Below are 5720 nucleotides of genomic sequence, written 5' to 3'. Positions count from 1 at the left end.
TGACGCTATTCAGTGACGTGGGATGACGTGCCTCACCCTGAGCCAGGTGTCGGCAGGGCGGCCACACCCTGAGGGCCCAGATCAGGACGGGCACAGTGGCTCCGACCTGGGGAGACACGCCGCAAGACCCCCGCCTGAGGCCACCCGGGGCCCTGAAGTCCTGGGTCCTACCGGCCCACGGTTGATCCGTTGCTAAGTGACGCCAGCGCGCAGAGCGCGTGCGCGGCCACGGCGGTGTGCGTGAAAGCGGGCGCGCGCCGCGACGGCGGCGGCGAGGAAGGCGGCGACGGCGGCGGTCGAGGGGGCGGTGGCCACGAGGCGGGGTCGCTGCTGGCGGAAGGGACGTGTGTGGCGGCGTCTAGGTCGCTGAGGAACATCGTCGGGGTGAGTCGCCGGGACCGCTCGTGGGAGGTGGGGCCTGGCCGCACCTGCTGCGCGGGCCCGGGGCGCGGGGACGCGCTCCCTCTCCCGCCGCCCCCGCCGGACCCGCGCGCGCCGCTCCACGCCCCTCGGCCGCTGGTTCCGGGGGCGGGGACGGGGGCTGGCGAGGGTCAGTTCCGGGGCCTGGCGCTCTTAGGGGCGCGCTGGAGAGGGGTGCCGAGGGACAAGTGACCGGGTTTCAGGGTGACGCTTTTCCACGGAGGAATTCCAAGCGGGAGAAGCCCGCGTGTCTCAGCAGCCGCGCGTCCACCCTGAGACGCGACTGTGCAGCCCTGACAAACGCGGAAACGGGGACCCTCGGGGGTTGGGGTTCGCAAAGTTTTGGGTTCAACCGCGAAGGGCTTCGTCGGTTCTACCCTGGCGGGTTTGGGAGTAGGAGCGGGTTGTTAGGGAGAGCGTTAGAATCGGTGCCTTGCGTGAGCGTCGGGCACACCCACGACCTGGGGAAGGCGACCTGTCAGTGTAGATGCCGGTTGTCTAACCTGTTGCCTGGACCTTCCAGCCTCACGTGCGTGCCCACGTGCTCCTCTGGCATTCTTTTAAATCCAGTTTTGAAGCCAAGGGACCATATCCATCCAGTGTTGTCACTTCCTCATAGACTCAGATCTACCTACCCTTGTCTCTGTATCCCAGAACCGTGCTGTGCATGCTTTGACCCTTGCGAGGGTCTTGGGGGGAGGGCAGCCCTGTCTTGTGTGTGTGTGTGTTTTCCTAGAAGCAATGCGGGCTGTTATTTATCTGGTGGAAATATAGATTGTGTTCCACGCGTGGGCTGCCATGGTAAAGTTGGAGTTAAAAAGATGCAACTGGCCATCAGCCAGCATACAGGATTCTGTTGGGTCAGTTGTGTGTGGTGGCTTATTAAGGAAAACTAATGAAGACAAATGGAAGAAATAATTTTTCCCGTTTACTGGTTAAAGGCAGTGCCAAAAACCAGTGACAAGATAGGGAGCACTGACATTTGATCATGTATAAAGATTGAGGGACATAACTTTAGAGTTTCTACCCAGAATCTACAATCCGGAGATGCAGTTTTATATCGGAGCGTCTGTAGAGCATGGCCTCTGACGTTCTCATGTCTTGGAATCAGTAAAGCTTGCTCTGTAAAGCCAAATACTCAGGAGCCACTGTTCTTTTACGAGCTTTTGTGACTAGGGTTACCCATTTTCCCCTTTGCCTGTGCCTCCAAGAAAACTGCACGCTCCCAAGTAGGTAGCTACTCAGATGATGAAACCTCGTACTGTGCGGACATGGTTTATCAGAACTTGAGAAGCATTCAGTTTCACCCTTCACATAGTTAATGCAAGCGCCTCCCTCTTTCCAGAGTTGTGCCCAATTAGTGAGAGAGTAGTGGGGGTCACGAGTGAGGTCCGTGACCAGCTCTTTTTCTTTTAAGAGTGAGCTGTCTAGTCAGGAAAAGAAATCATGTATATGTCAAAGAAACCGGGAAGGAAGTGAGGTAGTAGTATTAGGTGGTGCTATAGTAGAGGAGAAATTTACACAGGAGGAGATCAGTGCTAGGGCTGGCCTTTAAACAGAGAGTAAAATTGGAATTAAGAAAGAGTTAAATCCTATGGTGAAGTTGGTGCTAATTTGGTCATTGGATGGCAGGAGGATATTTTGAGGAGGCTTGTGTGACTGGAGCAGAGAGAAGTTCCTTGTACAGTAGTGGGGAGAGAGACTTTACAGGGTGGCTGTAAAACTGACAGACACCCCATTAATTCTAGGGTAGAGTCCGTCCTGGTTAGTTTTTGTCAACTTGACAAAAACTAGAATCACTGGGGAGAAGAAACTTCTGCCAAGGAAGTGCTTCCATCAGATTGGCCTGTTCAGGAGTGTGGGGGCATTTTTGTAATTGATAATTGATATAGGAGGGCCCACCCACCCCCTGCAGAGCTACGCCTTGGTAGGCCATCCTGTGTTGTGGGAGAAGGCAAGCCAGGAAACAGCATCTGGCTCCTGCCTCCAGTTTCCTGCCTTTGCTTTTCTTGGTGATAGACAGTTAGCCTGCAATCAAAATAACCCCTCTCCCAAGATGGTTTTGATCAGGGTTTTGTCACAGCAACAGCAAATTAACTGGAACCGAGTCTGTCTGTAGGGTGGGATGAAGAGTTATTAATCAAAATAAAGTCTTAGACAAGAACAACTTACAAGTATTATTCTTTTAAAACAGCTATTTGGCTTTTTTTTTTAATTGGTTATTTTAATCTATTTGTTTCTTGCGATAGGATTTTACTTATATTCTTGGCTGGCCTAGAACTTGTTCTGCAGACTTAGTATGCTCCTCCTGAGTCTGCTTCCTGAGTACTGGAATTACAGGTACGAGCCACCAAGCCCTGCCTAAAAATAAATGTTATTTCTACTTAAAGGGTATCTGACTGAGCCAGGATCACGTTTCTGCATCCTTGGTTTCATTTAGTAATTGGAATAAATGTTTCATTCCTGAGCGTTTATCCTGGGTTGCATGGCTGAGCCACTAAAATGTACCTGATGGGCTTAGGCGGCTGTTCTGGACATTGGCTGAAGTGCTGTAACCAATGTCGTCATCTAACTATACTTAGTGACGAGGTTTCTGTCATGGTTATCTCTCACAGTGCCCTGCCAAACAATAACTGCCCATCCTGTGACAAAGGTACAAATATGTTAGCTTGAAAGGGAGTCTATATGAAAAAGGAATACTGACAGAATATTCTCTCTGCGGGAGAATATTAAGTCGTCTATACCATTCTTTGTTATTAGAAAATTCTCGAGCTCTTTGTGCTGACACATGCTTGTAATCTCAGCACTTGGAAGGGAAAGCGAGAGGCTCAGAGATTCATCGTCCTCTGCAGCAGTGGATCGAAGCTAGCCAGGGCCTTGTGAGATTCTGTCTCCTCCCCCCCCCAAAACCCCACAACTCCCCCGCCCCCGCAAAAGACAAAATCCTGTGGAATGGTTTGTAAGCCCGAGGTTGAATGGCTGAGCTGTGTAGAGTTACTTGGCAAACGCTGCATTATTTAACAACTCAGCAAATATTTATGAGGCGCTAGCTATGACTAGCTATTCATTCCGTCAGGTGCAGAGAGGACATAGAGGAATAGGTACTATAATACCTTTGACATGTAAGTGTTGATCAGAGATGCTAAACTACTGGCTGTCGTATGTTGCGATAAGTTAATCGCTTTGAGAATTAATAAATTACTAGAGGAATTGATCACACTTGGAAATCATTGGTGGCAAACGATTAGGAGAGAAATGGATAGACCTTAGCTTCATAGATTAAATAGATTTCTGCTGTATGTAAAGAGGAAGGCAACTTTCTAGGTAGACAGTCTTTGTTGAACATTAAAATTGAATGGTTCTTTTGGAAATGTCCTGAGTTGTTTCTTACCGGCTTAGTGTGTGGCAGCGGAGATAGGATAGACCTAATAGAGAGGTAGATTACGACCAGCTCTAGGGACCTTCCATTCTATTCATTTCTTCCTTTCTTTCTTTCTTTCTTTCTTTCTTTCTTTCTTTCTTTCTTTCTTTCTTTCTTTCTTTCTTTCTTTCTTTAATTTTTAGACAGGGTCTCTGTTAGTATTCTGTCCAAACTCCACCTCCACAGTTATCTGGCAACACCCAGGTATGCTCCTCCCCACAGTTACCTGGCAATAGCCAGGTAGGCCTGCCCACTATAAATGGGGCTGCTTGCCTCCTCTCTGTCTCTTACTCTCTTACTCTCTTGCCTCTAGTTTCTCTGTCCCCTCACCTCTTCCCCCCTTCCCTTCCCCCTCTCTCCACATGGTCATGGCTAGCCTCCACTTCTCTCCTCTCTCTCTCCTCTTTCTCCACCATCTTCTCCCGTTTCTCTCCCCACCTTTGTCCTCTGCCCTGAATAAACCCTCTCCCCTTTGGAACCATTTGGTCTGGTGTTGTCTGTTCTAAGCTTCGCGCCAAAATCTAACAGTCTCTATAGCCCTAGTTGTCCTTGAACTCATAGTGTAAACCAGGCTGGGCTTGAACTCACTGCCTCTGCTGAGTACTGGGATTAAAGAGGGTGCCGCCACATCCTGCCCATGGTATTCTAAAAGGCCTAGATCCACTGTTCATTCACTTGGCAATGGAGAGCCAAGAAAAGTAGGTTAAGCATCCTCAGGAAGCAACCAGCAGTCTCACAGAGGTCACTTTAGAGTAGGGAGACAGAGATGTGCTGGTGTCTCAGAGAGGAAAGTGGGGTGGATAGAGTTCAGAAGCATTCTAGCTGCCTAAAGTTGAAAATTTTAAGTACACAGAGGGGCGGGGCAACACAGTAAAGATGATGACCTACTGTGAGCAGCTGAGTGATTATGATGCCATTGATGAGAAATAAAGGAGGGTAGTTACAGTGCAGAGGCCGAGCGTATGGGGCATTTCAATAGGCAGATCCTCTGGGTAGGTGGGTCAGAGTTCTCCTACAGAGGTGACGAGAGGCCCAGGAGCAGTGTAGTGTAAATCACTGACTGTGGGATCCTTGGAGGTGGGAGGATACAAGGCCAAATCCTGTGTTGTACTGAGTGTTGGCTGAGTGACCTTGTCTCGGATTAATGTCTTTTGTCCTCTGCGTTTTGTTGGAATTAAAGCCTCATGAAGACGCAGTAGTACAGTGTGTACTTGGTTATAGCGGAGTGTGCCTGGCACACAAGCGTTGGACAGTAAGAGTAATAGATGTAGGTAGAAGTGGACGGGAGTTAGAAGGACAGAGAATGGGACTTGGGGGAACAGGTTAAACTCAGACAAGCTCTCAATCTGCTTTCTGTTTCTGTGAGAAAATACTAGAAACTAAAGAATCTATCAACAACAGAAATTTGTTTCCTCCTAGTTCTCGAAGTTGAGATGTCCAAGATCAGGTGCTGGCCTGTGGTGAGGGGTGGTGTCTGTCTGTCCCTTTCTCCTTTTATAGGAGCCCCACTCCTCAGTAGTAAGAGAGGCCTCATGCTTTTATTACCTCACAAACGCTCCGTCTCAGCACAGTTGTGCCGAGGATTACGTCTCCAATCCCTTCCATCTCTAGAACCGGTTCCAACTTGAGCAAGCAGCAGCAGAACATGGAGGCCTTGGGAAAACACAGAAATCCAGGCCCTTTCCCTGTAAGTTTCTGATTGAGTACGTGTAGATGGGTGTGACAGTTCGAAGCTTGAACAAGTGCCCAGGTGAGGCTGTGCTGGGACCACATTGAAAACAACTGATGGAAACCTGTGGGTGTGGAGGAGGAGTGAGCATGGGCAGAAGCAGCTGTGGAAGTGTTTGGAGAGCCAGGGCGGAGTGCAGAGAGAGTCACG

The 5720-nt window shown here is 49.6% G+C and overlaps 1 protein-coding gene across 2 annotated transcripts in view; it reads left to right on the top strand.

Moving 5' to 3' along the window:
• The first annotated feature begins 301 nt into the window (after window positions 1–301).
• The window catches only part of Btbd9 (BTB domain containing 9), a 354330-nt gene continuing 348911 nt past the window's right edge, over window positions 302–5720 (top strand). The window contains exon 1 of one of the 2 annotated variants that reach the window (XM_028767910.1): window positions 302–384. The gene's annotated coding sequence lies outside the window, so the exon portion shown is untranslated. Of the gene's footprint in view, window positions 385–5450; window positions 5529–5720 lie in introns of those variants that run through there. The other variant, XM_028767911.1, reaches the window with a different exon arrangement.

The sequence above is a fragment of the Grammomys surdaster genome, unplaced genomic scaffold (assembly GCF_004785775.1).
Source record: "Grammomys surdaster isolate TR1022 unplaced genomic scaffold, NIH_TR_1.0 183, whole genome shotgun sequence".
Taxonomy (NCBI): Eukaryota; Metazoa; Chordata; class Mammalia; order Rodentia; family Muridae; genus Grammomys; species Grammomys surdaster.
This window is presented reverse-complemented; position numbering and strand designations above follow the sequence as displayed.